We start from the raw sequence: 22,399 nt of genomic DNA, 5'->3' as shown, positions 1-22,399 counted from the left end.
CCGGGCGGCCGGGGAGGGCGGGGCCGAGCCGTAATTGACGAGCCCTTCGTTAGAAGTCGGGCAGGAGGGCGGGGCGGTGACGCGAGGCCGGCGCGGCCAATGGGCGCAGGGCCGCCGGCGGGGGGGCGGGGCCGCGGCGGCTGACGGGCGGCGGGCGCGGCCTATCAGCGCGCGGCTCCGTGCTGGAGGGGGGAGCGGCATCATGGTTCAACGTGGGTCAATTTTTTGTGAATGAGGAGGGGAGGTTGTGGGGCCGCCGCCGCGGAGCACCGTCCCCGCCGCCGCCGCCGCCGCCGCCGCCGCGCCCGAGCCCGAGCCCGAGCCCGAGCCCGAGCCCGCGCGCCCGCCCGCCCGCCCGCGCCGCCGCCGCCTCAGCAGCAGCCTGGGCCCCGCGCGCCGCGGCCGCGTCCCCGCTGTCCCCGCCCGCCCGCCCGCCCGCCGCGGGCGCTGGTGGCGGTGGTGGTGGCGGTGGTGGCGGCGCTGGAGGCGCAGGCGGACGAGATGCGGGGCTAGAGCGCCCGCCCGCCCGCCGCCGCCGCGGTAAGCGCAGCCCCGGCCATTGTCCGCCCCCGCCCCCGCCCCCGCCCCCGCCCCCGCCCCGGCAGGTGGACGCCCCCCGCCCCGGCGCCCCGACCTGCCCGCGCCCCGGCCGCCCGCAGGGGAGGGGGGAGGAGGGAGGAGGGCGGGCGGGGAGGGGCCCGCAGGTGGGCGGGGGGCGCGGGCGGCCGCCGTTTATGTAACTTTGTCCAGGGCTGTGAGTTTGCAGAAAACCGTGCGTCCGCGGGGCCGGCGGCGGCGGGAGGGCCCGGGTCGTGCCCCGGGGCGCGGGGGGTGGGGCCGGCGCCCCGCGTGCAGATGCGGCCCGCGCCGGGGCGGGGGGGGGGGGTGGGGGCGAGACCCGCGGGCGCTCGGGGCGGCGGGCGGAGCGGCGCTGGCTTCCTCGCGCGCCGTCGGTGTGACCTGCCGTGACACAGTTTTCCGACCAGAGCGTCGCAGAGACGGAACTTCAGTTATTTTTAAGAGCCGACGACTTTCTCGAGTAAACCTTAATTGCATTACTGTAGGGAGCTGCCGGATTGCACGCCCGGAGCAGCGCCGCCTGCCCTCGGTGAGCCGGGGAGGGAGGGAGGGAGGGAGGGAGGGAGGGAGGAAGGGCCTGGGCAGTCACTTTGCTTCCTCTGCTTCCTCTGCTCAGCCTCTTCTGTTTATTCCCACAGGCCGCCTAAGCGTGCGAGGCCTGGGAGTAGACCTGTGCACAGCCCTCAGCCAGCGCCAGGCGCCCAGCAAGAGGCGGGGAAGGCTGGGCTGCTTGCTGGTGCTGGTGCTGGTGCTGGTGCTGCTGCTGGTGCAGGGCCCGGGGGTGTTTGCACCTTGGCCTGGTTTCACTTTTTCTTTTGTGACATGACCGTGGCCTCCCGGAGCCTTAATTGCCTCTGATGATTCCACGCGCGTTGCATGGCACTGGGGGGACTAGTGTGACGGGGACCGTCCTCCTGTCCTCCTGTCCTCCTGCCGAAACCGATGTGCCAAGGGAAGGCGGGCGGCCGGTGGCGGTGGCAGTGGCAGTGGCCCTGGCGGTGGCAGTGGCAGGCCACCCTGCGATGGCCCGGGTTAGAGGCAAAGGAGAGGCGCCGAATCGGGAATCCGGAGAAAACTCAGCTGCTCGTACACGAATATATACACTCCAGCAATTACAAAGCAACAAAAGTTATTGCAGAATTTTGCAGTCGCTATGGCAACACGATTACTCTATTATAATTGGAAATGCAGAAATGCCACCCTGTTAGAAGTTTCATCAGAATGGAGTTTTGGATGTATCAAAAATAGGCGAGATTTAAATTTTTCCTTTTTTTTTTCTTCTCTCTTTTTTCTTTCTTTCTTTTCTTTTCTTTTTTTTTTTTTGCAGGTAGCTCCTGAGAATTCTAAAAAATCTGTGTTCAATTATCTATTTTTAAGACCGATCAAGCTTTCCCAGATATTCTACTCCCTTGGATCTGTGGCATCTTTCCCCAGAATTCACATTCGTGTGGGAGGGAAGTATTTTCCTGCCTTAAAACCACACATTGTAAGACTTGTATAGCTTTCTGTGTTTCTGGGCTTTTATTTTAAAGATCAAATACCCTCCTAACGAGAGCGGTAATCAATCAGGAGAGAAACGGGATTTATACGGCAGGCAGATGTAACACTGCCCTCTTTAGGGTTAGTTCATTCTTCTGCAAGCTGGCAGCCTGAGTGCCTCTGGGGGAGCCCTGGGGCTGGGCCAGGGGGTGGGGTGGGGGGCCCGAGGCTGTGTGTGTATGTGCGTGCAGGGCGGGCGGATGACTGTGGACTCGTGGAGGCCTGGACGGCCTAGAGACCAAGGACAGATGTGGCCTAGGCAGCCCCGAGCCAGAATGTTCTGTGGTCAGCAGCTTCACAGCCGTGCAAAGTCAAACTGTCCAAATGCCGCGTTCTCCGAGGCCTTGGGGGGGCTGCTCCTGTAGCAAGGTGGACAGAGCAGCATGGCAGGCCTGGCCACGTGCACCTGGGGTGACCGATCTGGACTTTCGGCGACCAGAAACCTGCTTTACAAGGACGCCCCTCTTGGTGTTTACCAGGGGCACTCTAGTTCTGGAAGTTTCCACACGTTGTGGGGTTGCTGCAGTTTAATTTCGTTATAACTCTTTCCTTTTAACTACTGCATATTTATGCCCAGTAATCGACTTCCATTTCCCAGCTTCATTGTGAGGTTTCAATGCAGCATGAATGGCTTTGAATTTCTCATCCTTTGATGTTGGGGGTGGCACCAGAGGAAAGGCGACTTTGTGCCGTCTTAATTGCCAGAGCAGAAGAAACATTTCATCACTCCTGTAGAATCCGTCCATACCGTTCTCTATTGAAAACGGCTGGGCTTTCATCGCTCAGAAGCTGCCCCGAGTAATAGATTAATACCTGATGTAGGGAGCGGGGGAGACGCAGAGAACGGGAGACAACTGCTGTGCCGCGAGGCCGCGGGCGACAGGCTGTGGCCGGGCTTGCGTTCCTGGACCAGAATCGATGACTGCAGCTGGGGATATGGGCTGGCCCAGCCCCCTGTGTGTGTGTGTGTGTGTGTGTGTGTGTGTGTGTGTGTGAGCGTGTGTGTGCGAGCGAGCTTCGGATTCTGTCCTCGCTCTGCAGCCGGTGAAGCCTGGCCTGAGCCCCTGCTCTTCTCGCCAGGCTTCCAGTCCTTGCCCCGCTTGGGTGCAGCCTCTCATGGCTCCTGGGGTGGGGGTGGGGGACAGGCAGCAAGTTGGGAGGCAGTTTTTGTTTCAATCTCAGACGGTCCGCATGTGCGGGGCTGTGCCGTGGGCTCAGGGCCGTTGGTCTTGACCTCAGAGGACGGTGTCGCGTCTGTCGGTTAAGTCAGATGAGGGTTCCCTGGCAAAACTGATGCCGCGTTTTAACAGACCTTCGCGGCATATGTTTACAGAGTGTTCCTTTTGGGGAAAAAAAAAACGTCTGGAAGTAAGATCTGTGAGTTCTCTTCCTAGGATCGGTTTTCTCTGCCTGGGGTCTGTTCAGGGGTGCGGGGTGGGCTGTGGCACCGGTGGCCGCTGGCATGCCTTTTCTAACATGCCTCCTCCTTGGTTTCCTGGAAGGAAGCGCCAGGGCCCTGCCCGGGTTGCCTCTTCTGCGCTCCTCCCCGCGGCACCGGGGCAGATCACCATCTGCATCAGTCGGCGTGGAAACCAGACTGTCTTTCCTAGCGGGGAGATCGTAACGCTAGTGGTTGTGAGAGACCCGTAGCTGACGTTTAATGAGCACCTGCTTGGGGCCGCGTGTTGTCGTGAGCACTTGCCGTCTAGATCCCGTTTCTCTCTCCCACAGCCTTATGAAGTGGCTGCTTCTCTGCCCATTTTGCAGAGGAGGAACCCGAGAGAGAAGTGGAAATGGAGCATCTGGTACTCCTTGCTCTGTCAAGTCCCAGATGCCGATTCCTTCTCCTCCGTGCCTCTGCTGCCAGGCCACCGAGGGATGGTCTTGCAACGTTCAGTGTTGTTAAGGGACGCGGGAGAGCGTAGCCTCTTTGCGAAGGTGACCGGTTGGAATATCTTCTGGGTTCACTAGGGTTTGGGACATCATTAAGATTTTCTCCACTGTCACGTGTGTGGCATTATAGGACATTATAGGAGGGAAGGGATCTTAACGGTTCCTGTCGGCTTGTGGTTGTTGGATCCTGCGCTCGGATCTCCCCGTGAGCCTGCCTGGGGGTTGGCGAGGATGGAGCACCTTGTGCTCCACGTCCATTTCAACCAATGCATTTTGGCCTTGACTAGTTTGTCTGCAGGATTGCCTTGGAAGATTTTATTGGAAGAAAGCATTCTAAGGACCAAAAACTTTGAAAAACCGACCAATTCAGTCTATTCTTACTGTAACACCAAGCCAGAAACCTTAAAGATGAAACACACAGGTTTAACAGCATAAGAATTAAAGTAAATTCTTTCCGGCTAAAGGTTCCATAAGTGAGGTTAAGAGACAATAAGAGAAAAAATATATAACAAGATGTGCCTGTATGAGCTTAATAGCCAATATGTAAAGAGCTTTTGCAAACCAATAAGAAAAGGATGAACATTCCTATTGTAAGATGAGCAAAGCCTATAAATAATACAAGTCACAGTAGCTAATGTAAACGTCTTAGCTTTATTAATAGAGAATTTCAGATGAAAGATTCCATTTATGCCCATCACATCAGCAAAGGTTGTTTGATGGCACCCGTTGGTTGGATAACAATTCCTTTATGGTTTCTGTGAAATGGAAATCCACTGTGTGGAAGTGCTTAGAATCGGGCCTGGCACATAGTAAGCACAAAGTAAGTGTTGACTGTTACTATTATTTGCTCCCTGGAGAGCAAAGCCTAATTACTTTATTACCCTCCAGAAAAGTTTTATGAGTCAAAAATGTAATTGGTCATTTCTCTGATCCTGGCAGTTCTGCTTGTTGGGACTATTTATTCTTAAGAAAGAATACGATAAGTGCTTGGATATCCAGATGCGTGCGGGAGGTTATCACTGCATTATTTATGAAGGCGATACTTAATAAATACACTTCAGTATTTTCATCCCGTGGAATACAGATGGGCAGGCTCACGGATCAGAAGTGTGCAGTGTGATGAGAAAGTAGGGCCTGGACAGTAGTACCCAGGGGATCCCTTATTTTATTTTATTTTATTTTATTTTATTTTATTTTATTTTATTTATTTTACTTAATTTTATTTTATTTATTTATTTTTTATTTTTAACTATGTGGGTCTCTGAAGTGATAATGGTGGCCCTCTGGGGTGTCAGGGAAATGGGGTGTGAGGGGCTCTGTGGACTTTTCATAAATGTTACTAGTGTAGGTTTTTGCCCTGGGTGTGTGTTGTTACTTTTTAATAGTAATGCGTTTTTTTTGTTTTTTTTTTGTTTTTTAAAGCCTGCTATGATCACTGGGGAAAAAACACTCTTCGACTTCATTATTTATAAAGGAGAAAAACCAAGTCCTTGGGAAGTTGATAAATATGCTTAGCATTAGAAGAATTTAGGGGATTTGTTGCCGTGACTCGCCGGTAAGCTCTCCTCGCGGGGAGCTGGCCTCCTGGGTCTGGGCAGCTGTGGTGCAATCTGTGCTGCAAGTGGCCGCCTCAGGGGCCTCCCCCAGCAGCAGATCCGTACCCCTTACTCCCTTGCTGGACACCTCGCGGCTTCCCAGTGTTCTGCGACCCTCTGTGGGACCAGCCTCCCGCGACGGCGCCTGTCCTCTTCCGCTGCCTTGGCCTTGCAAGCCGCCTGTCCGCCCAGAGCGTGGACGCGCTGTCTGTCTGTCAGCACTACCTTTCCCGTCCCGTCCCCCCGTCCCTGCGGACCCTTAGGTCCCCGTTCACACCAGGCCGGCTTCCCGACGGGCTCCAGTCGTGCAGTTTCAGTCGCTCTTTGGGACGTTGGTAGGTGAGCGCCCCCGGCCGTGGCTGGGCTCCGTGGGGCTGCGGGGCACGCGGGCGCGCCCTGTGGAGGGTGCAGGTGCGGGGCCTGGAGAGCCGGCGGCCGCGTGTCCGGGCCTCCCCGCACCTGCCCCTGCCCCTACGGCGCTCTGGAACTCGGCGTCTCCTCCCCGCCTCGTCCGGGCTGCTCGGTCCTGGCTCTGCAGACGACGTGCGTTAAGGAGGCGCCGTGAATCCGGGTGAAGGGGTTCGGGGATGGGGGAGGCGCAGCTGGCCCTCTGCCGGGTCGCCCGGGGCTCCGGGGTAGCCGCGGCTGGGGAGAACGACATTTGTCCGTTTGCTTCACGTCGGGATTCGTGACGTGGCGCGGTCACTCTTACCTCGCCCCGGAGTCACGTACCTGGGCCGGGTGTGCAGCGGGCGCTCCGTGGTCCGCTCCGTTCCAAGGCGCGAGGCCTGGCCGGTCGTTTGCTGTCGCTGGTGCGGCGCTCCGCTGTGCGTCAAGTGCTTCGGTTGACGGAAGTCGGAGCCTGAAACAGTAAATCAGTTCTTAGGGCCTGAAGGCCTGGCCCGACGGAGCTGAGCGGTCCCGCGGGAGCGTGGGGCTGGGGGGCTGTTCGCTGGAGCCCGTCTTTTTCAGACCAAGGTTCTGGGCGCCCCCACCGGCTCCTCTGGTGGGGGAGCGGGGGTGGTGGCTGTGGCTGGGAGCCAGCATCCTGCAAGTTTCTAAGGGCGCAGTTACTATGTTCATCCTCAGCCGCCCCCAGCCCACGTACAGGTGTCGCGGCGGAGGGGTGGCGCTGCGCAGGGCAGGCTCCCTGCGTTGGGAGGACTCTTGGGAGGACTCAGCAGCAGATGCAGAGCTTCCCCCCACCTTGACCTGGAAGCCCTGGCCTCTGCCATGCAGCGTAGACGTTGGTGGGAACAGGAAGAAGATGGGGTGAGCTCGCATAGGTGCACCAGGTCGTGGGAAGCTGGGGGGGCTGGGGGACCGCGGCCGTGGAGCCGCCCGGATGAGTGGAGGGTTTTAGCCAGAGTTGTGGGGCCGTGGCTGTGAGGCTCCCAAGCCCGCGTGTGAGGAAGGCTGAGCAGGACCCACTGGGGGGCTGCCCGGGGCGCGGTCCTCCACCCTCGCTCACCCGTGCAGTCTGCTCCTGCTTCGTCGAGGTTTCTGTCTTTTCTGGTTCCTGCGAGGCGCTGGGCACCTGGCTTCTCTGGGTCCAGCCTGGAGGAGGCAGCATGGGTGGGGACGTGGGTGTGCACCACCTCCCGTGAGGCCCTGGGTGGTCCACCTCTGGGGCGCGCCTAGCCTGGGCCGCTGGCGCAGAGGGCTCTAGGCGAGAAGTGAGGGCCCACACCGGGGGGCTGCGGGGGTCCTTCCCTTATTCAGCCAGTGTTACTGAGAGCCCTCTTCTGGGTCCAGGACTCCTTAGAGCAGCTGGGAGAGCCCGAGCTCTGTAGGAGTCAGCATAGAACATTCTGGAAGGGACCCGAGCCAGCCTCTAACCCAGCTGTTGGTTTTATATGCGGGAATCAAGGCTAAGTCTGAGCACCGCTTGGCCCCCTACAAGGGTTCTCTGGGCACAGGGACCGTGTCCTTGGGGTATCTGGGTGGAAAGCAGGGCCCCAGCAGGTGGGCAGATCACGGCAGGGGTCAGGCCCTGCCAGGTTGACACCCGGCTCTCCCTCTTAGACTTGCTGTTCCACTCACTTTTCTGGGCTGATGGGACGGTTGACCTTTTGGGACGGGGGTCAGCAAACAACAGTGTAAAGTGCATCCCCAGCTCTGTCCCCGAATAAGGACGTCTTTCTGTGTCAGATTGGATAATGTTCATCCATACGTGTTGCATTTTGAGGAAAGTGTTATTTTCAAAATTCTTTTTTTTGTGGGGGGTGCAGCGGGGAGGGAGAGAGCAACACTCCAGCGGGCTCCGTGCTACAGACGGAGCTCACAACACTGGGGTCGTGACGTGAGCCGAAATCAGTAGTAGGATGCTGAACCGACTGAGCCACCTGGCACCCCCAGAATTGTTTTAATTAAGTAGCAGACGGGGCTGAGCAATGGGTGCACAGTGGGACTGTGCTCTGGGGTCAGCAACCCGGGTGCATTTGTCGTGGGTGTGGGTGGGGTGTGACTTGTCGGATGTGCTAGTTCTGTTTCCAGGGTGCTGAGTGGCCTGTGGTGCACAGGAGGGGCTTCCAGAGATGGGGACGCTCTGCTTTCCTCGGCTTCGGGTGCTGAGGACAGACGCGGCTGTGGAGGCGGACCCGGGTTGAGATCCCGGCTTCCCTCGTGCGACCTCGTTGCGGGGCTGGTGCTGCCCTGTCTGTGCAAGTCAGGTGTCCTGCCTGGAGGAGGGGAGGCCAGACGGGCTGCTGCAGGGCACGGGCCTGTCCCCAGGGCTCGGTGCTTCTCCTCCGCCTCTTCCCGGGCAGGTTTCAGGAAGGTGGTGGTGTGCAAGGGGAGTGTTGGTGACCTCGGTGTCCCTCACGTAACTTGAGGGCTCCCTGAGGTCCCTGTGCCCACGCAGGGCGTTTTGGCCCACGTCTGCCGAGGTCACCACAGGGTGAACCCGTCCCCGGAGGCCCCCGGGCATGTGTGGGAGCCGGTGTCTGTCTCCGTCGGGCCGGGGGCTGTTTGTTAGCTTGCAGAGGTCCCGTGCTCGGGCGCTCAGCAGCACCCGGCCCCCCGCACGCCGGCAGGGCAGCCCCAGGGTGCGGCAGGGCCCGGAGGCCAGTCTGCCTCCCGCACACAGGGCTCGGGCCTGGGCCTCGACCTCCCTGCGAGCCGTCGCCAGGCCGGCGGTGCCGAGGTCTGCAGCCCCAAGGGGGATCGTGAACACGAGCGGCGGACGTTGCGTGCTGGGCTGTCGCCATCCGTGAGGCTTCCCCGGTGTTCTGGAAGAGGGAGCAGCCCCCGAGCGTGCCGCTGCCCGGGGGGTGCCCGTTCCGCTTCTCCCCGCTGTCCTTTGTGCCCCGCCAGCAGGCGCACCAGCCGGGGCACCGGGACCGACGGTCCACCTGCTGCCGCCCCGCTGCCGTTTCCAGTAGCTGTCCGTCACAGCTCTCCATGGCGGATTCACAGAGCACCGTGTGCTGCAGGGAACTGACTGACTTGCTTTCCCTGAAAGTCAGGTGAAAGAAGAGTTCAGGCACGGCTTGATCCAGCTCCGTGACCATGTCCTCAGGATGGGCTTATTTCTGTTCCCTGCTTGGGAGAGTCACCTTCCTGCCTAAGAGGGTCCTGCCAGCTGTCCTTGGGGCTGCGTGTACACTGGTCCATGCCACTAGGAAAGAAAGCATATTTGTCCTAGCAAAAGTTCTATGAGTTTTACTCTGCTTGGTATGGCTGAGGTCACTCGCCCCCTCTGAACCGTCGCTGGCTACGGGTGTGGACTGTGCTGAGTGGCTCAGCCTCTCCCAGAAGCTGGTTGAGGAGCCAGCTTCCCTTGTGTGGTAGGAGGGATGGGTGCTGAGGAGGGACCCGGTGCACAGTGCTCTCCGTGGAGCACCCCGCTCTCCGCGGCCCCCGCAGCAGGTCCAGCACAGCCCTCCTGGGGGTCGCCGTGCGCCGTGCCGTACAGATCACAGATTTCACGCCAGGGAGTCCTGTAGGGACCCTCTGTGCGGGTCCCAGGGGAAGGGCTCAGCAGGGTCCAGGTGCTGGGACACACTGGCCTGCCTCGTGCCCTTCTTCCTGGGTTGCTCTGGGCCCTGGATGCCCACGGCGTGTGGCTGGAGCTGGCCAGCTGGCAAGGTGGATGGGGTGATAGAGCCCATCAGGGAGGTTCCTCCGTGCTCTCCCTCCACCAGCTGTCCGGGTGCCCACACCCCTGGGAGGGGCCCTGGGAGTGGGGATGGTGGAGCTGAGACGTCAGGGCCCCTGACTGATGCCCCTGCCTCAGCGGCCCAGGAAGGAGGGCTGCGTCCACGTTAGCTCTCCGCCCAGCAGAGGTGGGCACGTGCCGGGGGTGTCCTCAGAGGGCTGGGGGCAGGTCTTGCCCGCCAAAGCGCACTCAGGCCTGGTGGCTCCGAAAGGCCTGCCGGTCACGGTCGCATCTGCTCTGCAGGCAGGGGGTGCGGTGCAGAGAGCGCGCCTTGAGGTCAGGTTGAGGTCAGGTCTGTGGTGGCAGGATCCCGGCCTCACAACCCTCCGCTGTGCAAATGGTCAGATACTCAGCTGCAAAGTGGGCCTGCGAGTCTCCAGTGGCAGGATTATGATGAGGCGAGACACGGGGTCGGCGGCCCCGCCCCCACGCCTGCCACGGAGAGGTGCTCTGGCCCGGCTGGAGTTTCCTGTGCCCCCCCCCCGGGGGGGGGCCCTACCCAGCTGCATTCTGGATCCTTCTCTGGGGCTGGGCACCGTGGTGGGACAGAGTGCCGTCTCTTCGTCCCCTCCACCTTCTTAGTCCCCGCAGGCGCGAGAGCAAGCCAGCCCCCGAAGCAGGGTGGTGGGCTGGGGGGGGGTGGTCTGAGCCAGGCCGCATCCCTCCCCCGGCCCTGCAGGGAACGCGCGTGCCGCTGTCCGCCCCGAGGGACAGGGCGCCTTGTGCGGTGTGCGTGTGGGCCAGGAAGGCAGGTAGTGAGGGGCTCAGCATTTCAGAAAGGGGTCCAGGTGTGCACCCCTGCGCGGCCACGTACAGGCTGCAGAGCAGCCTCTCCCTGTCGGGTCCAGGCCTGTTTGTGCAGAATGAGGACACGATGCTGCTGGGCTGGCCGAGCTGGGGACGCGGTGTGCTGCCTGGTGGTCTCCCGGGGAAGGGCCCGGCCAGAGGCAGAGCGCCTCAGCCCTGCGCCCCTCCCTCAGGGGGTCTCACCGAGGTCCGGGTGGAGGAGGCCGTCCTGGGCTCTGTGTTGGCCGTGCGGACCCTGCCGGGCAGGTGCACAGCTGCACCGCGTATGGTGGGGCCACGGCAGTGCAGGCCTCATCTGGGCGGCTGCAAGACGTTCCCGCCCCGCCCCAGCCCCTGCTTGTGGCCACCCTGGTGCCCGGGGGCGGGGCAGCTGCTCCGGCGGGGGACCTCGTGGTGGCCACGTCTACCCGTCCTCCCTTCTTTAGCTCACGGTTAAGGTCTGGGATGTATGGACGTGGTGAGTGACAGGCACGCACACACGTGTACACATGTGGACACGCACACACGTGCACACATGCCCAGACGCGTGCGTGTTAGCACGAGCACACATGGAACACGTGTACACTACGAGAGGCTGGCTCCTCTCCGTGCTTCCTGCGGCCTGATGTCAACTCGCCTTGGGCCACCAACCACTTAACGAGGAATGGCAGTTTCTGGAATGAGGTGCCCTGGTGACGGTTGGGTGATGAAATTCTCCCTCCACGGCGTGCAATTCTCACCCACTTCCCCATCCTCGTGCGCCCGGCTCGCTCAGGTCCGGGCTGCAGGCCGGCTGCCGTAGCTCTGCACGGAGGCGGGTTGATGTCTGTCCTGTCGGGCCCGCGGTCCCATTGGGCCGCGGCTGAGGCCAGCCTTGCCTGTGGGCCTCTGGGACAGGCTTCTCTCTGTCCTGGACTGGAGAGGGGGTTCCTTGAGGCCCAGGGGCACCCCTGGAGCTGGTGTGCTTGTGGCATCAGGCACGGACGTGGTCAGTGACCCTCGCAGCTCCCCTGGAGGGCTCCTGCCTGTCACTCAGAGGGTCCTCCTGGCTCCTGAGCCTCCAGCTGCCCCGGGCACCCACGGGACCTGCCCCCTGGGGCCACGCTCCTCCTGAACCTTTCCAGTGGAGGGCGCTCCTTGGTCCACATCAGCTCGCTGGCCCACGAGACCTCGAGGGGAACATTGGGCCCGGGCCCTGTATTCCTCTTGGAGGTAGGGCTCCTGCCTGGCTCTGGCGGTGGCCTCCCGTGGTCCCCACTCCTCTCATCGCTGCGCCCCTGGCTCCCTGTTCACATGGCCCTCTGCCTGGCCCCACGGAGCTGCCTCCACCCCGTTCTCCGGGCTTTCCTGCCCTGGGCCTCCATGAGCACCTGCGCCAGGGGCTTGCTTAGGTGTCCAGGACAGTGCTGCGAGGCCGCCGCTTTGGATGGTGGGTGGTTTCCTTTCGATTCACTGGTGGCGGGTGTAGTCGTGATGCCCTTGCAGTCGCAGAGCCCGACCATCGTTTCTCCTGGACTCTGTCCCCCTCCTGCCTTGTTAGGAGGAACAGAGGAGGAGGCCGCTGTTAGGGGCTGTGAGTCGTGCTGTTGTCACACTGTCCCTTGGAAGTCCCGGGGCCGGAAATCTGTAGCGCTAGGCCAGGCATGTGCATTGGTACTTCCTGCCGCTGAGGCTTGACTCCGCTGCTGAGCCTTGGCTCTGCTGCCGAGCTGTGCTGCCGCCGAGCTGTGCTGCCGCCGAGTTGCAGCCTCCTTCCCATAGGCCTGGGTGAGACGTAAGGAAGCAGACGGTGTGTGTGGCCACCCAGTCTCGCTGCCCACTTCTGCCGTCCAGCGCCTCCCACTGTGGGGCTGGGCTGGGGTGCCGAGGTGCCTGCTGATGAGGGAGAGTCGAGAAGAGGCTCTTCCCATAGATGGCCCGCCTGACGGGCTCCCACGTTCCCATGTCTGCACCTGGGCTCACCCGGGAGCTGTGCTCGGGGTGGAAGAGCAGGAGCTGGGAGCGTCTCCAGGCCTTCTTGCTCCCTGACCCGCGGGCTGATGTCCTGGGCAGTTTGTGTAAGCCTGAGAATGCTAGGAGGGTGTGCAGCGAGGCCCTGCTGGGGCTCTGCCTCCGGGGTGTTCGTGCCTCCCCGCCCCCCCCAGCTCTGGAAGGTGAAAGTGTGCCGCGCTCCGCTACACGCAGCGGATGCTCAGACTACCCTGTCTTCGTCTTGCGCGGCCTTCTCAGTCGCGGTCCCGTTCCCTCCCGTGTGGCGTTTCTGTGCTTGTTGGCCTGTGCTGCCCACCGGGAGAGGCCGTCCTCTACACCTGCAGGCATCCCGGGCCCCCCGCCCTGGCCCGTCTTGCAGGGGGGGTGCTACAGCTGGACCGGGGTACGGGGGGGGAGCACGGCAGCAGATATCGGAACCGGGGGGCCCCTTCCTTGCGGTGCTAGACTTGGGACTTGGGAGAGAAAGGAAGATGTTGTGGTTGCCGGGCCAGCTTCCAGCATGTGGGATCTGGAAACGAACTTTCCTTTGCTGTTTCACCGTGGGCTGTGTCCTTGGTGTGGCTGTGTCTGGGTTCTCCGAGGAGCCGGGTGTGGAGGTACCTGTTCTGGCTGGAGTGGTGAAGAAACCGGCCCGGCCTCTGTTCCTGGCCCTGCCCCGCCCCGCCCCGCCCAGTGCCACCAGGCCTGTTCAAGCCTGGCTCGCTCTCCCAGCGGCCAGTGTTCTTCTCCTCCTTTCGGGTTCCAAACTCGGAGACGTCCGAGTTGCAGTGTGAAGGACGGGGCCACTCTGTGACCGTGACCTTCGCCAGCAGAAGCAGTGCGGGGCCGCCCGCCTGGCGAGGGCAGTGAGGGCACCGCAGGGAGGTGGGTACGGGGCACGGGGACACCGGAGCCACGGAGGGGCCGCAGGACATGGGTGTGTCCCCTGGGCCCCGAAGCCTGGCGTGAAGGGAATGAAGCCAGTGGACGGTACGGTACGATGGGTGCCGCAGTAAAACAAGCGTAGAACGTGGTGGTTATGGGGCCGAGTGGACATGTCACCCGAGTGTTTGGATAAAGTGTGAGCTGTCGCAGAAACTCCCACCGGAGGTGGCCTCCCCATAGTGGGGCCTCGGGGAGGACTCTGGGAGGCCCCCTGCCCGTGGCCCTCTGGGCGAAAGCCCCTCTCGGACGCGTGGAGCTGAGAGCCCTGTGGCCACCCCCGGATGACTGGCACAGGCCACTACGGGTGGGAGCTACAGGTCAGAAAGGTGTGGAAGGGGAAGTATTTCTCTGGGATGGCCTGAGAGTGTTGCTTATTAAAGCATCTGCGGTGTCACTAACGTTAAGGAACTGAGTTGGGAGAGGAGATCGGCGATACCAATAAGCGGTTGCTGTAACTGGGGAAAGTACTAATGATTTAATGTGCATGTGTGGCAGAAGCATGTTTGATGGGTGCCTTGATAGGAAGAGACAGGCTGGGTATCACAAAGGCAGGCAAATAAAAAAAATCCATTAATTCTTCTATTCATTTAAAAAAATGGTATTTCCGGCTTTTACAGTGACAGTTTAATAATTAGGGTGCCTAATTTTAATCTGTTAACGTGGGTGCGTGCCCTGCCTCGCTTGGGAAACCAGCTAGTGTTGGTGTGATTCTGTGCCACGGCTGATTGCCACGAGGAGCGCAGAGATCCGGGGACCTCAGGTGACATCGCAGTCTGTCGCCCCGCGGGGCCCCGTGAGCTTCGCGTCACTCGGGTCCGCCCCGGAGGCCTGCGCTGCCTGGGGAGCTGCCGCGCCCGTGAGCCTGTGCCACGGGGAGCCGGGTGGTGGCCTGGTGACGCCCCGTCAGCCAGCGCCCTGCCTGCGGGAGGCCACTCGAGGGCTCCTCTCCCAGGGCTCTCGTCGTCCAGAGCTGAGTTGTTTCAGCACCGAGGGAAGTGACACGCCTCTGGACCGAGATGGGCTGGTGCCCACCGCACTTAGGACTCACATCGTAATTCTGAAACCGCCGGGGACAGTTTCCTTACGTCATTTACCGGGTCAGGGTGAAGAAAGGATATCAGCTTTCGTTTACATTTTCTGCACGCGAATAAAATGTACCTTGTTTTCTCTTTCTCTTTCTTTTCTTTTGCCTTTCACATTTGAAAAATGGGTTTCCATTCCCCAGAACTTACATTTTCCTGGCTCGAGTGTGTTTTGCATGCAGATGTAGTCGGAGACAACAAAGAGGCATGTTTTTGTGGTGGTGACTGCATCAGAAGAGAGGGTCTTGCTGAGCGGTAAACCCCACGTTCAGAACATGCTAGCACCAAGTGCCCACTGCTGGCTCCAGCCCTGCAGTCCCCTGCCCCGTTGACCCCAGCCCTGCTTTCCCCGGCCCTGCTGTTCCCAGCCCTGCTGACCCTGGCCCTGCTGTCCCCGGCCCCGCTGTCCCCGGCCCCGCAGTCCCCGGCCCCGCTGACCCCGGCCCCGCGGACCCTGGCCCCGCAGACCCTGGCCCGACTGTCACTGGACCCTCTGGCCCCGGCCCCACTGACCCCGGCCCTGCAGTCTCTGGCCCCACTGACCCTGGCCCTGCAGTCCCTGGCCCCACTGTCCCCGGCCCCGCTGTCCCCAGCCCCGCTGGCCGGTGGTACCTTGTTGGAGTGGAGAGCGTGTCTGTCCTCAGAGTGCAGCGTGTTAGCCCCGTGTCTGGTGACAGCTCACTCACCTGGAGTACACTTCACCTGTCCCGGTGTGTGGGGGTGGGGGGGTGGGGGCTTGGTGTGGCCCCTTCCAGTCATTGTCTTAGGTGACCAGACACTGGTGACCTGGAGGCGCTGCCCACCCGGGGCCGCCGTTCCACAGTCAGGGCCCTGTGTGCTCCGGGGAGGGTAACCCATGCACGTCCGCATTTCTCGGACAGGTTGCGGGGCCAGGGGGACAGCGACACTCCCTCCGCATCTGCTTCTGTGAAGTTGAGGACGAGGAAGGGAAATAGGCCGCGTAATACACCGTCGGGGCCGCTCGCTGAGTTTGTGTGTATGTAGGTCTAGCTTTCATAAAAAACCCTTCATTTTTAATCGTGGTAAGCAGCGCATCACGTAAAATTTGCCGTCGTAGCCGTTCTGGGTGCATAGCTCAGTGGTGCTGAGTGTGTACACGAGGTCGCATAACCCGACTCCAGGACTTCTCCGTCTTGTAAAACCTAATCTCTGTACCCATTAGACATAAATTCTGTTGGATTCTTTGAAGATCGGTGGCTCTTACTGTTCTGCATTTACCAACTGTGACGGGAAAGATGGGAAGAGGCAGAGATTTGTGTATACGGTAATTAGACGTGTATGCAGATTAATAAAATACGTGTGCACGTGCAGGTGCCGTGTGTTAATATCACACCGCAGGTAGTAAGTAGACGTAACCCACCGCGTACTGCGTGATACCGTGACGTTACATAGCACATCAAGCGGACACAAGCGTGTGTGTCTGCACACGCCAACTTCCAGGGAGCCCCTGGAGATGTCACCGAGCGGGTTGCAGCAGAGGTCTGGCCTTCTGCAGCCCATTCCGTCCCTTTCCTGTGCTCCGTGTCCCCAAGCCTGACCGTGTCATTCCCTTTCCCTAAATGACGTGGCTCGTGGGCTGTACATTTGGCCTGTCCCGCCTCGCCGACCCCACGTGCCTCTCCTGTTTCATAGCTGGCCTCCCTGGCACCTGCCAGACGGGAGCCTTTGGTCTGAACTCGTCTCCCATGGCAGGCAGGCCCAGGACAGGGCTTAGCTGAGTCCCCCCACCCCCCGCCCCTCAACGCTCAGCGCCTTGGTTCAGCTGCTGAACTTTGCTCATGGGCATGATCCTGCCCTCCCTCCTCCCTTGAGACCTACGCCGAGGCAGCACTGTGTCAGAGGTCAGAGGCGCAGAGGGACCCGCCATCTGCAGTGCAAGGGGCGACTGGGTGGCCCTGCAGTGGAGGGGAGCCCCAGGGAAGGCGACACCCAGCTGGGAGCTCAGCACGGCCGCGTGGACTCACGGCCAGGCCTGGGGGCCTGGGTGAAGGCAGGAAAGTGTCGTGGACGGAGAAGAAGCTGAGCAGAGTCAGGGTGGCCTGACAGCTGGTGGGCGCTCGGCTGGCTCAGGCTGTCTCCCGGGGGCCGCAGGGCTCAGGGCACTGGGGATGCAGAGGGGTGCAGGGATGGGCTGACACTGAGGTATAGGGACTGCATGGAGACAGCCTGGGGTCTGGGTGGGCCGGTCTGGGACTGCGTGGGGACCTGCTGAGGTGCAAAGTGTTTGAGGACTTGTCTATTGATAATTGCCAATATATCCGATGCCACCACATTTTTTTCTGTTTTTCCCTGGATGTGGCCTGCTTGCATCTCTCGGGGCTCCCGCACCTGCAGTGGGCCCCAGGACTTGCAGGGGTGCCTCCTTCCCGGCCGGGCCAAGCCCTGTTTGCCCCAGTGGTCGGGGCGTCGGGGCCTGTGGGGCTAGTCCTCTGGCACTGGCACGTGAACACAGCCCTGCAATTAGCCGGTGCATTAACCTGTGTCGACGGGACAGATGCAGGCAAAGCAGAGCTGTCTGGTGACGTTTTCCTGGGCTGGCACAGTCTGTGCCAAAGGCGACTGCTTTCAGAGGCGAGACCAGAGGCGAGGGGATAAGGCACACTTGGAAGAAGGATCCTAGCAGCCGAGGCTGCCGTCACCTCGGCTGTGGTTGAGTGGCCCCGACGCAGTGTGGCCCAGGCTGTCCTTAGGAGGTGGCGCCGCAGGCTGCAGCTCTGCAGGCCGGGCACGTCCCTTGGCCTTGTGAGTGCTCGTGGGAATAGGGTCCGGTCTGGTGGCCAAGCCTGGCTGTTTAGGGCTGTCCCAGAGGAGCTAGCTGACTGGGAGTACCTCGCCTTCTCTGTAAGGCCACTGGTCCACGAGGCGCTGGCGCTTTCTGATTGTCAGCACGGTGCAGCCGTGCTTTGTCCTGCCGGGCACATTCCGCCTTGGGCTTGCTCGTGGATGCGGTTCCCCGGGGTTCCCCCCAGCCAGCCCATGTCTGCACCGTCACGGTTTGTGGCAGCAGCGTATACCCCTTTGCTCTCTGCTGGGGCTCCCAGCTTTATGGAGGCACCACCGACAGATAGGGTCGTATGTATTCAAAGCGTGCAGCGTGCTGGTGTGACACAGGTTGTGAGACTCCCGCGGTGAGCTTGGCCCCTGCAGACACCCCTGCCGCCACCAGCACTTAGGACCTGCTCTCAGCAATTTCCAGGGCACAGCACAGGGTTACTACGCACCATCCCTGTGCCGAGCGTCAGGTCCTCAGAGCTTGTCCGTCCCATAACGGGGAGCTTGTGCCTTTGACCAACACCGCCAGTGCCCCCCACCCCAGCCCCTGCTGTTTTTTTAACTGTCATCCACATGTGGTCACCCGGGCTGTATCCAGGGACGCTTGGTGGGGCCAACAAGCGTCAGAGGTGGACGGCAGACCAGTAGCACCTGCTCTCTGGTCCGTGGCTGATGGGTCCTCTTCTCCTGGTCTGTCGGGTGCAGTGGCTTCTGGTGGCAGGTCCGAGGTGTGGCAGGTGTCTGCACAGGAGAGTGGCCGATGCACCACATGTCTAGGCCCGGGCTGTCACCAGAGCACCCCTCCTGTCTCGTGGCATGGTGATGGGCCAGGGTGCTGTCTAGAGGGCCTGCCAAGGGGTTTAGGACCAGACAGTTCCTTAGGGGCTGCGGGTGGAGTACTGTTGCCCAGAATTTGCCTACCTGTTTTAGGGCCATTGAAGGGCCTAAATTGAAGTATATGCCGAAGCTTTGGGGCAGCACAGTGGGAGTCGAGGCGGGGTCCCCGCTGTGAAGAGGACCGTGCCGTGGTAACACCTCCATTCGCGTGAGGGCGACCACCAGGCGCACATCGTCTTTTCTGACACTTTGTCCACAAGGGTCGGGGCTGGGTCTGGGCTGGACAAGCGTGCCCACAGTCCAGGTGGGTAGTACCTGGGAGAGGTGGAGCCTCACATCCCTCTGGCCTCCTGGATGTCACCGGGGAAGCGCTGGCGCAGAACGCCTGACAGTGCTTGGGGCCAGTGCACAGCGCCCGCCCCCATGTAATCTTCCAGATGACACTCCTCCTTGGTCCTGCCGTGTGGATCCTTGTGTTGACACGAGTGGAGCGTCTGGGAGCACCCGAGGGTGGGTTAGGCTGTAGAGTGCCCTGCCGGGTGCTGTTGATGGGAGGTGAGGCGGTGTGTGGAGCGCACCACGCTGTGCGAGGCGGTGAGGTCAGGTGCTCCGTCTGGTCCGGAGGCAGCTCTCCCGTCTGTCCCCCAGGCAGTGGCATGTGGCTCACCGTGGGCCACGGGATGCCCAGGCCCGGCCATTAGGACAAGTGGTGAGTGGTCTGCACCCGCCATCCCGGCCTTCCTGTCCCTTGTGCCCTGCCCACCGCGGCCTGCTTCCCCGTGCCCCCAGCCTCCCTGGCCACCTCCTGCTTGGCTGCTCTGTCCTCGCCGTGGGCTGGCCGCTCTGCCACACTGGTGTTGCTCACACCTGCACGTCCTCGGCTGATCCTCAGCTCTCCAAGGTGCCCTTACTGCCCGCAGGGACCCACCAGTCGGGGTGTAGCTCTTGGTGCTCTCTTGGCTCTGGTCCCGCATCTTCAGCTGTGTCCCCTCGGGTTCCCGCAGACACCGCCCACTTACCGACTTCATGTCTGGGCCCTCGCCCCTTCCTCCCGCCATCCTTAGGGACTCGTCCCCTGACTTCATCCATACCTCGGTTTGGTACAGAATTCTTGCCTCAGAGTGGTTTTCCTTCAGGATTTGGAAGCCAGGTGTGGAAGTCCGCCGCTCACTCTCATCCACGCACAGGTGCTTGTGGAGCGAGCACATGCCGAAGCCTCCCCCGTCCCCGCACTTGGGGTTTATACCTATTTTCTCCCTTGACCCTCAATGAGACACAGGAGGGGGTGGTCCTAGGAGCCCAGCGCCCCAGGCCTTGCTGCTGTGGCAGCGTGGGGCTCTCTGTCCCCGGGGGAAGTCCTCGCGGGGACACGGATGGCACTCTGAGCGCTCGTGCCCTCTCTCCACCGTGATGCCTTCTTTCCGGTTCGTCTCTTGGGTGATTTTCTATCCGAGGGTGACCGTGGCCCCCTGCGTGTTCCGTGGAAGCAGCCACGGGCCCACAGGGGAGGGGCAGGTGCTCTCCCGAGCGCGGGCCCGGACGGGGGACGCCCGGAGCAGGGCGGAGGTTGGCTGTTGTTCCGGGTCTTGATTGTCTGCAGCACTTTTCCTGTACTTTTAAAATAAAAATAGCTCTGTTTTTCTCTTTATAACAAAAATACTCCCTGTCAACAGCTTCGATGAGAAGTCAGTTTGGGAAGTGGGCCTCGGCAGCCCCCTCTTTGTGCCGACAGTCACGTTCTGGGGACGAAGCTGGCCGGAGATGCCCCCGCGGCCACCGCCTGCCGCCCCGCCTGGCTGTGCTCTTCCTCCGGCTCTGACCTGCACGTTCTGGGATCGGCGCCAGTACACGCGGGTCTAGACCGGAGTTGAGCCCGGAGCTTGCCGGGGCTGCAGCATCCACGGGGCTCCTGCTTCCCTCTACCTCCGGCCCGGGCTCCTGGTGCCGCCCAGGGATGCACCGGTGCGGGTGCCCGGGTGCCCGGGTGATCCACGGCTTCTGGGTCCCACTCGATAGGTCGGCCGGCGGTGCTGACCCCGGGGGTTGGGGTGGCGTTGGGGGAACATCCAGGGCGACTGGACCCCCTCCCCTTTCTGACAGTCATGCCTGACTCAGTGGGTTCAGTTGCCTGGAGTTCAGAGAAATTGGGGTCTGGGAAGGCCCGCTCCAGGTGCAGATGCCCCATCTGTGGAAACAGGAAGTGCTGCCTGCCCCGGACCTGGTCTCCGGCCTCATGGGGACCTGTTCACAGTCCCGAGTCGGGAGGAATGTGCACCACGAGGTAGTGAGAGGTAGTAAAGGAGAGGCCAGCCTTTTGGGGACAGGTGGGGGGACTGCGTCCCTCTTTGCTCAGGCGCCAGTGGCCCTGCCCCTTCCCCTGCTCTCATCTGGGGGACCCCACTCTCTGCCCGAGCCTGTGCGGACCCGGCAAGCAGGCCAGTCTGCTCTGTGGGGACCATGTCCATGGAGCGGAGGGGGAGCACCCATGGGGGCTGGCTTCTGCCCTGGGCCGTCCGTCCACGATGCCCTCCATGCCCTCTATCACTGTTCCCCGAATTCCTCCCAGCCGAGCGCCTTCACCTATCCCAGGCCCTGTCTCTCGCATCTACACCCAGACGCACGGACTCTGTCTGTCCTAAGGGGAACGTTGGGGATACATCTGCGTGGCAGCGGCTCTCAAACTCTGGTCTCCCATCTCTCTACATTCTTGCAAACGAGTGGGGACCCCAGAGAGCTGTTGCTTAAATGGCTTATGTCTACGGATACTTACTACATTAGAAACTAAATATCCATTTAAAACTAAATCCATTACATAGTAATACGACAATGTTTTTTTTTTTTTATGAAAAATGTTTATTATGTTAAACGAAGAATGTAGTGAGAAGAGAGGCATCATTTAGCATTTTTGCCCGTTTCTGTAATGTCTGGCTTGGTAGAGGACAGCTGGATTCTCATATCCGCCTCTAACATTTAATCTGTTGTGATTTCTGGAAGACTCCGCCGTACGCCTGTGAGGGAACGAGAGTGAGAAAGGCAAACAGCATCTCAGTGTTACTGTGAAAACAGCTTGGGCCCCTCGGACCCCCTGTGCAGGTCCTGGGGACCCCCAGGGACCTGGTTCCACTCTTTGACAACCACTTTTGGAAACAGTGCTTTCCTTGTGGTTGAGAGCAGGGCAAGGAAGAGGTTTAACCTTTATTAATGGGAGTTGACCAGTCACTTGGCTCACGGAGTCCATGGTCACCGAGCTATTTCTCATTCTCATGTGACCGTCAGTGAGGGCAGGTTCCTGGCTTCTCGCTGCTGAAGTGCTGGGTACTTGCGTTTGTGGTGGGAGCTGTGGAAGGTTTACGGGGCTGCGTGTCGCCTGCCCCGGGGCGACCTGTGTCCCCCCCTCCGAGTCCTGTGTTCCTTCAGGGGATTGCAACCCTCTGCCTGGGATGCCCCTGGCCAGAGCCGTCCCGTGTGTGCGCTCACAGCCCTTTGATGCCAAATGATCTGTCGAGTTTTACTTGGGGCTCCCTGCCTGCCTTTCAGAATCTTTTTTTCTAAAATTATTTTATTTAGCAGATAAGGGAAACAAGTGTATTGTTTTATCTGGATGCTTTATCCATTTGAACTCTTAGTCTAACGAGTTTATTTTGTCAAGAAGTTTATACATGTTAAAACTAAGATATGGTTATTTATCAGTAAATAGACGTAGTCACCTCAAAAAAGGATCCAGAGGGCTGGGAGGCTGGTTGTTTTTTTTTTTTTTAGATAGAATCAATGTTAGGCTGTTCCTGACAGGTTGTTGTTCTATATGTGCTTCTGTGTGCAAGTGTGTGTGTGCATGCATCTGTGTGCATGCATGTGTGCTGTGTGCAAGTGTGTGTGCATGCGTCTGTGCATACATGTGTGCTTGTATACAAGTGTGTGTGCATGCATCTGTGTGCATGCAGGTGTGCTGCGTGCAAGTGTGTGTGTATGCATCTGTGTGCATGCAGGTGTGCTGTGTGCAAGTGTGTGTGCATGCATCTGTGTGCATGCAGGTGTGCTGCGTGCAAGTGTGTGTGTATGCATCTGTGTGCATGCAGGTGTGCTGCGTGCAAGTGTGTGTGTGCATGCGTCTGTGTGCATACATGCGTCATGTGTGCAAGTGTATGTGTGGATGTGTCTGTGCTTGCATCTGTGCTATGTGTGCAAGCGTGTGTTTGCATGCATGCATCTGTGTGCTTGTG

At 60.4% G+C, this 22,399-nt stretch overlaps 1 protein-coding gene across 3 annotated transcripts in view; it reads left to right on the top strand.

Moving 5' to 3' along the window:
- The first annotated feature begins 441 nt into the window (after positions 1-441).
- Positions 442-22,399, top strand: part of HDAC4 (histone deacetylase 4) — a 273,029-nt gene continuing 251,071 nt past the window's right edge. For 2 of the 3 annotated variants that reach the window (XM_025463635.3, XM_025463633.3), the window contains exon 1: positions 903-1,108. The gene's annotated coding sequence lies outside the window, so the exon portion shown is untranslated. Of the gene's footprint in view, positions 541-902; positions 1,109-22,399 lie in introns of those variants that run through there. The other variant, XM_049101240.1, reaches the window with a different exon arrangement.

Source organism: Canis lupus, chromosome 25, assembly GCF_003254725.2.
Source record: "Canis lupus dingo isolate Sandy chromosome 25, ASM325472v2, whole genome shotgun sequence".
Taxonomy (NCBI): Eukaryota; Metazoa; Chordata; class Mammalia; order Carnivora; family Canidae; genus Canis; species Canis lupus.
This window is presented reverse-complemented; position numbering and strand designations above follow the sequence as displayed.